The sequence below is a fragment of the Capricornis sumatraensis genome, chromosome 4 (genome assembly GCF_032405125.1).
Source record: "Capricornis sumatraensis isolate serow.1 chromosome 4, serow.2, whole genome shotgun sequence".
Taxonomy (NCBI): Eukaryota; Metazoa; Chordata; class Mammalia; order Artiodactyla; family Bovidae; genus Capricornis; species Capricornis sumatraensis.
The window spans coordinates 34,954,476-34,972,259 of record NC_091072.1 but is presented as its reverse complement, the minus strand read 5'-3'; the positions used below and the strand labels follow the sequence as shown (position 1 = coordinate 34,972,259).

The 17,784-nt window shown below is 35.8% G+C and overlaps 1 non-coding gene across 1 annotated transcript; it reads left to right on the top strand.

Annotated features, from left to right (window-relative positions):
* The first annotated feature begins 16,507 nt into the window (after positions 1 to 16,507).
* Positions 16,508 to 16,630, top strand: LOC138079407 (small nucleolar RNA SNORD22). Its single transcript, XR_011144879.1, has one exon. It is a non-coding gene; the product is annotated as a small nucleolar RNA SNORD22 (small nucleolar RNA).
* The last annotated feature ends 1,154 nt before the right edge of the window (positions 16,631 to 17,784 follow it).

The following is a 17,784-nucleotide window of genomic DNA, read 5'->3' as shown; positions in this document are numbered from 1 at the left end:
ACTAGTTTTCCATAATTAACAGTAATCTGTGATGTTCAGACTGTCTGCCCTCCTTTGTTACAAACTTCTATATATCCTGACTTCTTCCCTCACTTCCTCGGATCATTTCTCAGGACTACTTGAGACGCTACCTCACAGGCTTGAAGTCCTAACATTCCCATTCAATTAAACACTCTATACATTCAGATTGTGACCATATTTTTTAGTCCACACACTGTGTAGAGTGTCTTGACAAAAAACCGAAAACGATGCTAAGACGGTCACTGAAATCCTATCAATGGAAACTTGACTCTTTGTTAGCACTGACTTGAAGCTACTCAGGATTTCTCAACTCATTATGCTTTTAGGCCACTCTAAGATGCTTGGGCAATCTACAGAAGAATTGTGGGCATATTGGCACAGTTCTGCTGGGCAGCTAACTAAGAGAGAAGACGTTCTCAAAGGAGGTCTCCTTCTGGTCAGATGCTACAGCCCAAGATATAGCCATACAACCATATGGCCCCAGTCTTTCTCATGAATCCAGTTCAATGACAGAAGTTGGTACAACATAATTCCTGTGAATTAAAAAATACCAACTTTCTGCTGCAAACCACTTGACTGCACAGTGTTGAGCCTTGAGTTGCTTTGATATGGGAAAAGACAGGATCCCAACAAAATGTGTCAAATAAGCTCCATTACTTTTGAGATTTGAATAGTCAAATGACAATCTGCATGTTGGCATAGAAATTTACATACACATACAGATATAGATGATACAGATACAGACAAATATACAGGTAAAGCTAGAGGTATATACACATGACTCTCTCTGTGTATTGGGGTTAGGGAGAGCCACAATTATATGTGCATGGTTGGGAAAAACTGGCATGGAAACACTGGTGGCCTTCCTATATTTTATTTTCAAAAATTGCTCAGTCTGAAATTAACATGAAAATAAAGGTTACCAATATTAATAGTTCGAATCCACGTTGGAATTTGAAACAGACACAACCTGGCTTAGAATGACATTTTGTTAGTTCAATAAACCCAGTCTTTCTTCAGGTTACCTTACTTCTACTTCTTGATTGCAAATGTAGCTTGCTTAGCAGTTTGCCCTACATTTTGGCCTTTGTGAACACAAAAAGATCCATCATAGAAAGGAAAGCATTTGGCTAGACATCGAAATGCTGATAGGATGTTACCAAGTAGGCAAGGTGTTGTCCCTTTGCTTTTAGTTTGACCACTTGGAAAGTATTTTATTTTTCTTACAACATGTTTCTTTTTTTGTCATTTCCTATTTGGGGAGCTGTCTTATAGGAAAATTAGTAAAAATGTAAATGTCCACTCTCAAATATTTTAGCCATGATATCTAGGAATATGTTAATAAACAATTTAAAATGTTCTAATAACATTTGTGATAACTTGTCTGTCCCTTTTTATCATTCAATAATGGTAAGCTAAAAAATCACATTTTCTTTATAATTCTAATGATGGTATATTTTAGATTAGTATATTATTTAAATGTGCAAACTGCAAATTGACAACATCTGGTACTTTAATGCAAAATGATATGGCACTGCTTGTAAGAGCAAGGTTACATAATTTGATACAGGTTTTTTATGCATTACATAAATAGCAATAATTAATTCAAAGCTGCAACCAACTGCATTTTGATGCTCTTTGAACTCTGAAATGAGAAGATCTGTGGTATCTTCTTACTTGGTGCACAGAAGTAACACAGAAGTAAATAATAGGAATATGATGTGCTTAAAATGAAAATGACTAAATGTTTTAAAACATTTAATTTTTATTACCATTAAATAAAATATCTTAAGTGGTCATTGAGATCTAATATATTACTGACTGTCTCACTGCAAATCTATGATGTTTGGCTAAAATTTATTTCAAGCTAAATTATTTGTTCATTGAACAAAATACACAAGTAGCATAACAAGTTATTTGAAAGAGACGATTTATATGGTTGTAGGCAATGAAACAAACATACAAATATATTGCATATATAGAACTGAAAATGAATATAACACAGTTTTATCTATAGGTATCTAATCATTTCTTTGAAACTTTGGAGTCAGTGGGAGAAGGTGAGGGTGAGATGATTTGAGAGAATAGCATTGAACTATATACATTACCATATGTAAAACAGATGACTAGTGTGAATTCGATGCATGAAGCAGGGCACCCAAATTCAGTGCTCTGTACAACCGAGAGGGATAGGGTGATGCTGGAGGTGGGAGGGGAGTTCAGGATAGGAGGGGACACACGTATACCTATGGCTGATTCATGTTGATGTATGACAAATACTATCACAATATTGTAAAGTAATTATCCTCCAATTAAAATAAATAGATTTTAAGGAATTTTAAAAATAAAATTAATTTTAAAAGGTAAACAAAGTTCTGTAGATTGATGAGAGAATGTTCAATATACATTTTTAAAATTTAGCACGTTATAAACATGATTATAATTCATTGCTAAGAAATAAAAAGTATAGTTAACTTTTTTATCTGTTTCCAATGAGTGTAAAAAAATATATATGAAGGTGAAAACTGCAACAAAAATAGAAAGTCATTAAGCTAACATAAAGAAATCAAGTTTTGTGCCCTTAGTGCAAATTCATTATTCAAGAATTCTATGAAAGAAGATATAGTGTATATTTATATTTCTGAAATATTAAAAAAATGATTCCTAAAAGATTTATAAGCAGAAGGGAAATTGGCATAAAGGACAATTAACAACATAATGAATCTAAAGCTTCATAAAGTCTTGAAATGTTTTTTTCAGTAGTATTAAGCATATGGGTCATTTGAAAAGACAGCAAGCATAGTGCATTACAACAATACACCAGAAGTCAGGAATTTTATTCCCAATTTCTATCATCTATGAAATGCCCCCAGACAATCCTCTTTAACCTTTGCTTCTACCCAGGGAGAAAATAAAGATAATAATATTTGCTTCTTATCAGACAAAAATTTTTCAAAGATTCATAGGCTACTCTTAAAAACAGATTTTGAAGTCCTAGGGGGAAAGAGTTGTGTCATTTATAACTATAAAATATTATTTCAAAACTGAACTAAGTTCACTTGTTATGAATTTCAAAATCAATTTCAAAAGAAAAGAGTTATGCAGAGAATTTTTTCTTGGTTGAAATGTCATGAACTTGGCAAAAGATTTAGTGTTTTATGAAAGGACCTGTACAGGAATAAATTTTCAGAATTGAAACTTTCTGAATGTCTCTAGGCATTTTAAATAATCTAAAAATGTCAGTATCCCAGCGTTGTGAATTTTTAGCCCAACACGAAGATAGACGGTGTCACAGAGGATGACACAAACGCTAAGCAGGGATGCATCATCTCCCATGAGCTTTGGGGTTTTCTTCTTCCTCTTGACTTCACCACACTTGATTCAGAGTAAGCACATATTCCCAGTAAGATTCAATTGAATCTAAGTGTATAGTCATATGTAATGCCCAGACTCAGGTAAGAAGACAGAAAGCAAGAGGAAACAAGGTGTAAAATAGTATAGTTTGCTTATACTTCATAACTACAAATCTCTTAAGAGGAACTATTTGTGTTTTTCTTTCCCATTAAAGGAACTGAAGGATATTATGATTTAGTAAATCACTGAGGATCACAGAGATACTGGTAAAGTTATTTGCTAGCAGGTCACCTGACTCTAAATTACTTTTGCCTTTGCAGCACCAACTAGGAGACAGACGGTACCCCCTAAGAATGTCTCCTTCATAGATAGAAATAACTGAGTTAACTTGACTACTGATGTCTATTTGCTACATTTCTAAAGAGCTCTTAGCCAATCCTTTTTACTTATGATGTTGCTAAAGCAGAGCTGCTCTTCTCTGTCCTTGACTTTGGCTTCCACCACTTCAGCACCTGTCGGTTTAGTGTCTGCGCTGACTACATCTCTCTATCTGCCTGAAATAGATTGAATGAAAGCCATATCTAGACAAAGAGAAAAATTATAGACACATGAGTAAGTTCTACAACTTGATTTTGAAAGATATTTATGTGTCCTAATATGAAATATTATAAGAGGACTATATATGTTATCTGCTGGGAAATTTTCACTTTAAAAAAAAGAGTATAATTATTTATTAAAGAATCATATTGAAGTTCAATAGATCTCTCTGTTGACAACCATGTGAATATATTTAACATTACTGAATTGTAATGTAAAAATGATTAAGATATTAATATAATGCTATGCTTTTTTTCAAACACAAAAATAAAAGAGTCTCCCCAAACAAACAAACAATGCAGCTATTTTACTTTAAGAATATTAGTAAAAGCATTATGCCTTATACAGACACATGGATTTTAAGACAAGGAATATAAGCTGGTGAATTCATCAAAGGACATGGCTGTGCTAAATGTTTATGCAGCTCATAACAGAGCATCAGAGTACAGGAAGCAAAATCTGCTAAAATTGCAAGAGAGAAAAGACAAATTCACAATTACAGTTTGAGATTTTAAGATAACTTTCTAAAGAATCGATGGAGCCAATAGATCATCAAAGTATCTACTGAATTTGACGTTATCAATACTTGTTCAGTTCAGTTCAGTTCAGTCGCTCAGTCGTGTCTGACTCTTTGCGACCCCATGAATCGCAGCACGCCAGGCCTCCCTGTCCATCACCAACGCCCGGAGTTCACCCAAACTCATGTCCATGGAATCCGTGATGCCATCCAGCCATCTCATCCTTGGTTGTCCCCTTCTCCTCCCGCCCTCAATCCCTCCCAGCATCAGAGTCTTTTCCAGTGAGTCAACTCATTGCATGAGGTGGCCAAAGTACTGGAGTTTCAGCTTCAGCATCATTCCTTCCAAAGAAATTCCAGGGCTGAGCTCTTTCAGAATGGACTGGTTGGATCTCCTTGCAGTCCAAGGGACTCTCAAGAGTCTTCTCCAACACCACAGTTCAAAAGCATCAATTCTTTGGCGCTCAGCCTTCTTCACAATCCAAATCTCACATCCATACATGATTACTGGAAAAACCATAACCTTGACTAGATGGACATTAGTCGGTAAAGTAATGTCTCTGCTTTTGAATATATTATCTAGGCTGCCCATAACTTTTCTTCCAAGGAGTAAGCGTCTTTTAATTTCATGGCTGCAGTCACCATCTGCAGTGATTTTGGAGCGCCCCATAATAAAGTCTGACACCGTTTCCACTGTTTCCCCATCTATTTCCCATGAAGTGATAGGACCAGATGCCATGATCTTCGTTTTCTGAATATTGAGCTTTAAGCCAACTTTTTCACTCTTCTCTTTCACTTTCATCAAGAGGCTTTTGAGTTTCCCTTCACTTTCTGCCATAAGGGTGGTGTCATCTGCATATCTGAGGTTATTGATATTTCCACTGGCAATCTTGATTCCAGCTTGTGTTTCTTCCAGCCCAGGGTTTCTCATGATGTACTCTGCATATAAGTTAAATAAGCACAGTGACAACATACAGCCTTGACGTACTCCTTTTCCTATTTGGAACCAGTCTGTTGTTCCATGTCCAGTTCTAACTGTTGCTTCCTGACCTGCATACAGATTTCTCAAGAGGCAGGTCAGGTGGTCTGGTATTCCCATCTCTTTCAGAATTTTCCACAGTTTATTGTGATCCACATAGTCAAAGGCTTTGGTATAGTCAATAAAGCAGAAATAGATGTTTTTCTGGAACTCTCTTGCTTTTTCGATGATCCAGCAGATGTTGGCAATTTGATCTCTGGTTCCTCTGCCTGTTCTAAAACTAGCTTGAACATCAGGAAATTCATGGTTCACATATTGCCTGGCTTGGAGAATTTTGAGCATTACTTTACTAACATGTGAGATGAGTGCAATTGTGAGGTAGTTTAAGCATTCTTTGGCATTGCCTTTCTTTGGGATTGGAATGAAAACTGACCTTTTCCAGTCCTGTGGGCACTGCTGAGTTTTCCAAATTTGCTGGCATATTGAGTGCAGCCCTTTCACAGCATCATCTTTCAGGTTTTGAAATAGCTCAACTGGAATGCCATCACCTCCACTAGTTTTGTTCATAGTGATGCTTTCTAAGGCCCACTTGAATTCACATTCTAGGATGTCTGGCTCTGGATGATTGATCACACCATCATGATTATCTGGGTCATGAAGATGTTTCTTGTACAGTTCTTCTAATACTAAATATAAATGAATAAATCTTTATTTATTTTATTTTCTAGAATTAGGGTTCAGTTCAGTTCAGTTGCTCAGTTGTGTCTGACTCTTTGTGACCCCATGAATCGCAGCAAGCCAGGCCTCCCTGTCCATCACCAACTCCCAGGTTTCACTCAGACTCACATTCATAGAGTCAGTGATGCCATCCAGCCATCTCATCCTTTGTCATCCCCTTCTCCTCCTGCCCCCAATCCCTCCCAGCATCAGAGTCTTTTCCAATGGATCAACTCTTCGCATGAGTTGGCCAAAGTTCTGGAGTATCAGCTTCAGCATCATTCCCTCCAAAGAAATCCCAGGGTTGATCTCTTTCAGAATGGATTGGTTGGATCTCCTTGCAGTCCAAGGACTCTCAAGAGTCTTCTCCAACACCACAGTTCAAAAGCATCAATTCTTCGGCACTCAGCTTTCTTCACAGTCCAACTCTCACATCCATACGTGATTACTGGAAAAACCATAGCCTTGAGTAGATGGACCTTTGTTGGCAAAGTAATGTCTCTGCTTTTCAATATGCTATCTATGTTGGTCATAACTTTTCTTCCAAGGAGTAAGCGTCTTTTAATTTCATGGCTGCAGTCACCATCTGCAGTGATTTTGGAGCGCCCCATAATAAAGTCTGACACTGTTTCCACTGTTTCCCCATCTATTTCCCATGAAATGATGGGACCAGATGCCATGATCTTCGTTTTCTGAATGTTCAGCTTTAAGCCAACTTTTTCCCTCTCCTCTTTCACTTTCATCAAGAGGCTTTTTATTTCCTCTTCACTTTCTGCCATAAGGGTGGTGTCATCTGTATATCTGAGGTTATTAATATTTCTCCCGGCAATTTTAATTCCAGCTTGTACTTCTTCCAGCCCAACAATTCTCATATTGTACTCTGCATATAAGTTAAATAAGCAGGGTGACAATATACAGCCTTGACGTACTCCTTTTCCTATTTGGAACCAGTCTGTTGTTTCATGTCCAGTTCTAACTGTTGCTTCCTGACCTGCATACAGATTTCTCAAGAGGCAGGTCAGGTGGTCTGGTATACCCATCTCTTTCATAATTTTACACAGTTTATTGTGATCCACATAGTCAAAGGCTTGGCATAGTCAATAAAGCAGAAATAGATGTTTTTCTGGAACTCTCCTTCTTTTTTGATGATCCAGCTGATGTTGGCAATTTGATCTGTGGTTCCTCTGCCTTTTCTAAAACCAGCTTGAACATCTGGAATTTCACAGTTCATGTGTTGCTGAATTAGGGTTAAATACACTTATTGTCTCATACATTTTTGGTTTTGTACATGATAATTTATATGTTATAATCAATTTTACAAATAATGAAAATAATCATGCTACTAATGTTTTTGTGTTACTTGTTTTCATGTACTAATTTATATTATTTATGTGTATTTATTTATTTAATCTTCAAAGTAATCTTAAGAATTAAGTATATTGTAGCCTCACTTTCAGAGAAGGCAATGGCACCCTACTCCAGTATTTTGCCTGGAAAGTCCTATGGACGGAGGAGACTGGTAGGCTGCAGTCCATGGGGTCGCTAGAGTTGGACACGACTGAACTACTTCACTTTCACTTTTCACTTTCATGCATTGGAGAAGGAAATGGCAACCCACTCCAGTGTTCTTGCCTGGAGAATCCCAGGGATGGAGAAGCCTGGTGGGCTGCCTCTATGGGGGTCGCACAGTGTTGGATACGGCTGAAGCGACTTAGCAGCAGCAGCAGCATCACTTTACACGGAAAGATATATTGAGGCAAGTAAGTTGAATAAGTTAGTCAAAATCATGCAGCTAGTAACAAGCAGGGTTAGGATCTGATAAATCATTCTAATATATAATTACCTATACATTTCTTATTGATGCTTTTGAACTGTGGTGTTGGAGAAGACTCTTGAGAGTCCCTTGGACTGCAAGGAGATCCAACCAGTCCATTCTGAAGGAGATCAGCCCTGGGATTTCTTTGGAAGGAATGAAGCTAAAGCTGAAACTCCAGTACTTTGGCCACCTCATGTGAAGAGTTGACTCATTGGAAAAGACTCTGATGCTGGGAGGCATTGAGGGCAGGAGGAAAAGAGGACAACAGAGGATGAGATGGCTGGATGGCATCACTGACTCGATGGATGTGAGTCTGAGTGAACTCCAGGAGATGGTGATGGACAGGGAGGCCTGGCATGCTGTGATTCATGGGGTCGCAAAGAGTCGGACATGACTGAGTGACTGAACTGAACTGAACTGATACATTTCTTCATATATTTTGCTATGGAAAGTATAATATGTTTTACCACAATTTATTTATTTATGCATATATGTGTCTAGTTGTCTAATTTATCTCAAAATCTCTACCAGCATTCACTCATTTCTTTTTTTAACCCATGAAAGCTCAAAAACTGTCAATAATATTCTTGGCAGTATGTGAACATATGTGTATTTATCCAAAATCCTCTCTAGCATTTTCACATTTGAATGTAGTGTTTAATACAGGCAGGTATTTATAGGTAAAGACATACATATTAGTACTATTTTGGCATTGATGACTTTAGATATTATATAGTCAATCTCCACAGGCCGCAGTTTATGACACTAACATTGGCATAGATCTCAGCTACTTCTAAAGTTTTAGAATGAATAAAATACTGGTGTGAGATTGTGTTAAAGGTAAAGTGTTTGTTGTACGAGTAAGTGCTTAGCAATTCCAACTGCTCTATGCAGTTTATTTCCCATTGCCTGTGTCATAAACATCTAAGTGTTCCTCTGCATTAAAAGTAAAACTTTTGTTTAATTCTACAGGTCTTTCAGTGAGGCCTTTCTTTGATAAAATTCAAATTGAGAAAAGTCCATTTGAACTCTACGCATTCAGGAAAAATGTTTATGTAAATCATGCTCTATGGGATAGGAATATTATTATTTGGAGATGTATGAATTACTAGATAATGTACATTAAATGAATGGTCATACCTGAAAGAAGTGAAGTAAAAATTACCTCCATCTTTTTGCCCTGCTGCTCAGAGTGAAGAAGAAAAATTAACTTTTAAGAACTACTTTACTAATATAATTATAAAGTTAATATCACAACTTTATATTATAAAGTTAATATCACAAAATTTAAAACACAATTTAATTTCAAGCAAATTTTAAATACTCATAAACAAAATTACTTTAATGATTGCCATGCCAGCACCCTGGTGTGCTGCACAATATTCAAGGAAAACCTATGGAAAATTTTTAACTTGTGGGGGGAACAATTACATCTTTGGACACCCACAAACTACTACTTCTAAATGATTGTACTGAACTACTTGGTGATGAGAATTAGTAAGCATTTATTTTGGCTTAGAGATGTTTTGAAAAAATTACTAAAACATTAATAGAGTACCATGGACCCAGAAAATATGAGTCCCTCTGTTTCAGACATGTCCTGTTTTTGTTTTGTTGGAATTTACCTATAATGGAAACTATCGGGCTAATTTGCTTTTAGATTACTAATCCAGAATCTGGCATGTATATACTGAGAATTTATTTAAAGGTAACAAGAATTTTAACTTGCTTTCCCAATCATCATGTTCTATTTCCCAAGCAAGCCTGTGTTATTAGGGAAAAAGTAAAAAGAAATTAACTGGTTCTCTATATTCTACCTGTTTATTTTCTGTCAAAAAAGGCTAAGAGACCAGAAATCTATTTCAACATTTTACCTGTGCAAGGTATTCATTAAAATCCCTCCCCCAATAGCTCCCACTATTGTCTTAGGGTAATTTTCCCCCTTAACATTTTTTCCTTTTTTATCTTGTATTTTTCCTATCATACATTTATCCAGATGTTGATTTAAGAGCTATTCTTCCAGAGAGAAAATACTTCCTAACAGGATAGATTTTCAAATTCAGCACTAGAGAAATAAACTAACCAAGTCTGTGACAGAGCATAGAAGCTAGAGTAATATACCTTGTCAGTGAAATTAAAAAATCATCGTATTATCGGATCCATCTCTAATTACAAAGATTTCTTAGGAGAACCTAATGTTTCCTCGAGAACTATCATCTCCTCTTGTACTCTCAATAAATCTCAGATGTGTCTTTAGCTGCATGTAATTATGTGACTTCTTAAAGTGTTTGAAACAGAATCCAGATGAATGAAGACTCTTAAAGCCTCCTGATAGAAGAGCAAAGTGCTAAGAGGGTCCCTATTGTAACTGCCATGACAACCCCTATCTTTTAAGCTGAAATTCAGCTTTTTTAGAGTAGCTACTTTTCAGTTCCATGGGGTGAAACTCAATTTGTATCACTGGCTGCTGTGCTGTCAAGGACAATTTCAAAGCCCTGTTGAGTGCTAAGTCTTCTTGTTAGTTTGTTTGCTTGTTTGAGAATAATCTTTAGACAGGCATAATGACACATGTCATAACATTTCCCAAACTGAACTTTTTCTTCCCTCTGGAAATGATGAGATTGGAAGAAAAAAAAAAAACATAATTAGTGTAAAACAAATGAATACAGAACAAAGCCAGGTCTTCTTTGCAATCAAGGATACACAGCGATCATTTCTGCAGAGTATGAACCTTGTATCCAAGAGGAGATTTATAGGCCCCTTCATGAACTGGTGGAAGGAAGTTATGCTACTTAATGAGAACAAATATAACTAAAGAGAGAGGACTGAGAATGATTCTTCTGGGAAGGATGGATGATTTAGAGCATCTAACTAAATTTAAAAAATCATTGTCTTGTTGATTTTTATTGATAATTAATAAACATTGACATCAGTTGATATTTAATCATCTAAATTGATTCTATTTAAAATAATCACTTATAAAAATTAGTTAATAGACTGGAAGAACAACAGTTGAAGGCAATACCTTGTTGTATGAAATCTATCTCTTAAAAAGGTTAAAGTAAATAAATCCACACATATATAAATAAATGATAAAATGTTAATATCAATATAATGAGTTGCATATACTTATATGTAGTGGTTATATTTGGTTTAAAGGATGGTAAAGGAAATAAGAACTGAAGAGCCTCTTGAAGAAAGTGAGAGAGGAGAGTGGAAAAGTTGGCTTAAAACTCAATGTTCAGAAAACTAAGATCATGGAATCTGGTCCCATCACTTCAAGGCAAATAGATGAGGAAACAGTGGAAAGAGTGGCAGACTTTATTTGGGCAGGGGGGAGCTCCGAAATCTGCAGATGGTGATCGCAGCCATGAAATTAAAAGACACTTACTCCTTGAAAGGAAAGTGATGACCAACCTAGACAGCATATTAAAAAGCAGAGACATTACTTTGCCAACAAAGGTCCATCTAGTCAAGGCTATGGTTTTTCCTGTGGTCATGTATGGATGTGAGAGTTGGACTGTGGAGAAAGCTGAGCACTGAAGAATTGATGCTTTTGAACTGTGGTGTTGGAGAAGACTCTTGAGAGTCCCTTGGACAGTAAGGAGATCCAAGCCATCCATCCTAAAGGAAATCAGTCCTGAATATTCCTTGGAAGGACTGATGCTAAAGCTGAAACTCCAATACTTTGGCCACCTGTTAGGAAGAACTGACTCATTTGAAAAGACCGTGATGTTGGGAAAGATTGAAGGTAGGAGGAGAAGGGGACAACAGAGGATGAGATGGTTGGATGGCATCACAGACTCAATGGACATGAGTTTGAATAAACTCCGGGAGTTGGTGATGGACAGGGAGTTAGACAAAGATGTCTAACTCTTTGATGAAGTCTCAAAGAGTTAGACATGTGTGAGCGACTGAACTGAACTGAACTGAAAGGAAATAAAGCTTTTATTTTGTATTATTCTTTACTGTCCTGTGAATTTTGGAAGATGATTGATGATTTTAATGTCATTAATTTTCACAGCAGTTTGATTTTTATTCATCAACTTTAAGCTTTTTATAATATATATACATGGATAATTATAGGCTATAAAATATAACATTACATACAAAAATTTCCTAGTGGAATTTATTTCTTAAAACTTTCTTTGAATATCTAAGAGATATTACAAATTATACACGCCTATATATTCATATGGAGTAGGAAACGGCAACCCACTCCAGTACCCTTGCCTGGAAAATCCCATGGACTGAGGAGCCTGGTGGGCTACAGCCCAGGGGTCGCTAAGGTCACTTCACAGGGCAGTGGTAAAGAATCTGCCTGCAAATTCAGGAGACTCAGGAGATACAGTTTTGATCTCTGCATCAGGAAGATCCCTGGAGGAGGAAATGACGGCTCACACCAGTATTATTGCCTGGAAAATTCCGTGGACAAAGGACCCTGGAGGGCTATAGTCCATGGGGTTGCAAAGAGTTGGACATGTACTTATATAAAGAAAATTTATGATTTTTGTGAAATGTTTGCCTCTATGAATATAATCTTTTCCTCTATTAAATGCTTTCAAGCTGAATTCAATTTAATCTAAAAACATATCTGTATCTGCTTTCCTCATTTATTATTTTATTTATTGGCTATTTTAATGCTTCAAATCTAATTTTATTTACTGTTTCTTGTTGTTCTGTTTCTCACTGTCAGCTATATAGTTTTAGAATCCATCTCTCATAACCCTAGAAGTTAGCCCATCTAAAGTCAACTCTTATAACTGATTTTTACTTCACTGTTATCTTTTATTGTCTGTTTCTTTAAAGCTATATGTATTTTTCTCTATCATAGCTGGTTTTTGTTCTTATATGCTATTCATTCTAGTTTTAGTTCAATAAAATTCTTAAGTCTAACAGTGCCAAGGAAGAAATAAGTTTTAATTATTTTTATTCTTTATTTGAAGGAAGAAAGGTTGTTCATCAACAATCTTTGCTTTCCCCATCATATTCTTTTAAATAGAATCCAGTTTTATGGAATTAATGTGAAAAAAATTTAATATTACTAAGTTTCCCAAAATGATAGTTTGCCTTCCATATTTTATTTTTAAATCATAATTATATGAAGTATTATACTTTACTCCTTTATTACTGTGAAATTCCTTCTTGAGTTCTGGGTATTTATTTTTTTCTTTTGGCCATACCACCCGGCATATGGTATCTTAGTTCCCCCATCAGAGATCAAACATGCATCTCCTGCATTGGAAGACAGAGCCTTAACCACTGGTCCACTGGGAAATTCTTTTGATTAATTTTTTGAAGACTAATGTTTGTTCCATTGGTAAAACTTGTTTCATTTGTAAAACCCCCCACAGAAAAAGACCAAAGAAGTAGCTATACTTTCAATTCTTTTCTATCCCAAAAGCATAATAGGAATGCAAATTATTTTAGTAGTAATAATGGAATGATTGTAGGCTACTGTCTTCTGTTTTTTTTTAATGTTGGAATTACATATATTCTGCTATAAATAATTATGATATTTTTCAATAATTCTGTATAAAATTTGGTGAACAGTTTTGGTTAACTGAATTTTTATTCTCTATTTCTTTTCTCTCTCTTTTCTGTCCTTTATTCCATCTCCGTTATCTCTATTTTCCTCTCATTTATCTATGTGTTTCCTTCATATTCTGAATATCCAATACTGGTTCTTTGTAAAAAGATAGAGAAAAATTTATTTTTCTCCATCCAATAATAGTTCTGTATGACCTCTAAACAAATGCAATTTTTCTAGTTAAGTTTAAATTTCCTTTCATGTCTAATTTAATATTTGCCTCTATGTCACCCTTTTCTTTTGGCTTTCTACTATTATTTAATAGAAACTACTTCTATTTGCATATTTTTCTTAAGAAACCAGGCCGATATTATTATGCTTTTCTAGTTTCTTTTACAAGGGCATTGCAAAGTTTGTATTCTTTTGACTTTATCCATTACCAGCATTTGGTGTGAATATAAGGTGGTTGACAGCCTTTAAAATTGCAAAGCCAGCTACTTCCTCCTTAGAACAAAATCTCAATATCATTTGGATGGGACTAAACTTATTTGGGGTTTTCCAGATGGTTCAGTGGTAAAGAATCTGCCTACCAATCCAGGAGATACGGGTTCAGTCCCTGGGTATGGAAGATCCCCTAGAAAAGGAAATGACAACCCACTCCAGTATTCTTGCCTGGAGAATTCCATGGGCAGAGGAGCCTAGAGGCTGCAAAAAGAGTCAGATACAACTTAGCAACTAAACAACACACCTTACTTAAATCTGACACTTAACAGATTTCTATATAACACAAGTGCTCTGGTGGAATTTCTGTATTTTCCTGCTCCATCAGGTTGTCTTATTTAACTAGGGAGTTAGAATTTTTATTTCAATATATTATACATTAATGTTAAAAACCACACACACAGCACAAACACTCATTTTTCAACTATGTTTCTTCTGTACTGTTCCCCTGCTTGAATGTTAAGCATTGTAAATAAAGTAGCAATACTGCCTTTTATTTATTTATTTTAACCTAGAATCAAGACTTTACTCACACAGAATCATATAGGGATCACAGTAGCAATTTTTTAAATTTTGTCAACAAAATGAGTTTTTCTAAAAAATAAGTTTCTAGAAAATGTTTTCTAAAAAATAAGTTTCTAGAAAATAAGTTTTCTAAAAAATAATCTATAGGCTTTGCTTACATCTTCAGAAAGGCACCAGGGTGTAGTAAACAACACAAAATTTAGAATCAAGAAGTCTTTGATTTGATTCTGGAGTCTTAGAGACTTGACTTTATTCTGAATATATTTGCCATATGAATTTGGGTCAATATCTAGCCTTGTTGATCTTCAATTTATTCATTGTTGCTGTCATTGAACTGTGAAGTTCTATAATAGAAAATCATGTAAGTAATTAGCAGAGTACTTAACAATGAATTAATCTTAGCTATTATTAGCTGACACTCTTTATGCAATCTTGTACATTTATATATATATTACAATGGCGCATTTGAAGAACGTGATATATACATTTAGTGGTTCACTGTTTTAAGAGAGAAGTTAGGAGGCATGCATTTGGCATGCTTTAATTTATTTGAGTAAATGACTTGAGCTTTTTCCTTAAAGTAGGGAGTAAATAAATATACTCTTAACAATCTTAGATGAGCACTGATGCATAAACAAATATTTAAAATGAAATTATGATTAAGCTTTAACACTGAATTAATAGGAAGAAATAAATATGGGGAATCCAGAAAATATAAATATATATCATACTTCACACTTCAACATTTTGAATCATGAGTGTACATGTGTATGTGAGCTTGTGTATGTTGTTATAATTATGTAGGTGAGAAACACATCTAGTCTGTTGAGTTGAGGACAGCTGAGAAAGAGTTGTAAAAGTGTTTAGGTTCTTGAATATGAAGAATATTGAGGCATTAATTAAAATATGCATTATTTATCAAGAAGAAAACAACAGTAAATACTCCAACTCAAATATAGCTCAACATGCTTCAAGGTTTCATAGGTACATTTAATGTGAAGATAAAGATGTGAAATCATGTTCTGTACACATTATATTTGTAGAGATTTTATTTTTGCAATTTAGCAAATCAGTTGTGATTACTATAGGCTTCTGTTATATTTGCCGGAGTTGACATAAACTGGATTGGAATGGAATTAGTTTCTTCCAAGGCTTATGACTGAAATCCCTGTAGCTATCATCAGATATTATACTGTGCTATTTCAGATTGTTAATGAAAAAGCCATGTGGGTTCCATCAGTGACAAATGTAAATTATGGTAGCAATTCAATTTAATTATTTTTTACTGAATATTAACTCTTACTTAGAATGATTTTAATGTGCATATACATATATACCCTTGTGAACAGTAATAAAGACTACCTTACATTTTAATTGTTAGTCACCTCCTACTCTTTGAGACCCCATGGACTGTAGCCCTCCAGGGCTCCTCTGTTCATGGGATTCTCCAGACAAGAATACTGGAGTGGGTTACCATTTCCTTCTCCAGCAGATCTTCCCAACCCAGTGATCAAAACTGGGTCTACTGCCTTGTATGCAGATTCTTTGCCATCGAGCCACCAGGAAGCTTATATCTAAGTATTAAGAATATATTTTAGGGTTTCCCTGGTGGCTCAGTGGTAAAGAATCTGCCTGCCAATGCAGGAGATACAGGTTCGATTCCTGATCCAGGAAGATCACACCTGCTGCAGAGAAACTGAGCTCCTGGGCCACAATCCCTGAGCCTGCGCTCTAGAGGACGGGAACTGCCACTACTGAGGCCAAGCGGCACAACTCCTGAAGCCTGTGCACCCTGGAGCCTGTGCTTTGCAAAAGAGTAGCCACCACAGTGAGTAGCCCACGCGCGCTGCAACTAGAGAGTAGCCCCTACTCTCTGCAACTAGAGAAATGCCCATGCAGTAATGAAGATCAAGCACCGCCAAAAGTAAATAAATAAATAACATACTGTAAATCCAGAGAAGAAGCAGTCACACATTCCACCTCCTGTTCTAGTCCCACAACCTGTAACGGTGAACCCGCTGGAGCTGGCTGGGGGAGGACGCAAGTTTGTTTCAGAGGGACTGTCTGAGAGATAATGAGGGTCTCCAAACACAAGGAAGGAAGAAATATCACTTTGTGAAAAATCAATTCTACACTTTTTTCCAGGCCTGGAGAAAGAACAGGGTACATATAATGGAAGTCAACTCTCAGAGGATATCAAAAAGGGAATTTACAAGTCATTACTTGTAAAACCTACCTGTTCAAATTAGCATACAATCATTTCAGCTTTTCTAAATATAGTCTTATTTTAACTTTCAAATAAAGGGAAAAGATCAAATAAGCTTTTGGATGTTTGAACCTATCTAGACCTTGTGAAAATTAGTGCCGAATACTCACTGGCTTTGTCATACACAACAAATGAAATTTTGAATATTTTCCACATTTGCTTTAAAAGGTGCTAATCAAGAGTTGGTTGTTAATTGAGTATCTTCATGTCTCATAATGAAATTAATAACACAAATTGTTCTAAAAATGATTATAAAAACCACTCTACTGATGCAAACTGTATAGAGGAGAATAGCTTCAGGTTAGAAGAATAACGATTTGTGAGTAATACTGTGAGGAAAATAAAGCAATAATAACATCCTAGAAGGAAAACTTAGAGGCACACGGGGGACCCTGTGGCAAAGAAGGAGCCAAACCAGTGTGGGTCTTAAAGGTGTTTCTCCACAGGGATTATTGATGATAATAACTGTTACATATTGATTTCTGACATGTCTAGCCCTTGAGTCCTACAGTCCAGGAAAGAAACGGTTTACACTATAATTGTCATGATGACAAATATAAATTGAAAAACAGATTCTTAACAGCTTCTGGGCAGAAATTCCTTTTTACATGGTGATCATGAGTGTGCATTTCTCTGTAACTTCAACTGTCACACAGGGCCAAAGGAAAGAAATAAACAGTCTCCATAGAGTGCAAGGTGTGGACAGACATCAGTGAGGCTACTTCACATCCAGCAATTTTGTTAGCACCCTACCTGAGAAAGAAAGTTTGTTTCCAAAATGCCAATTCCACAACCCAGCTTTGGGCAGGAAATCAAACACAACTTGCTAAAAGAACTGTGCCTCAGAGAAAATTTCTGGAGAAGGCATGCATCACTAATCATGCCTCAACATCCTGTTAATCAAAAATTTTGTCCCAAGTATACAATTCTTAGGAGATCCCTTTATAAGAAACATAAAAAT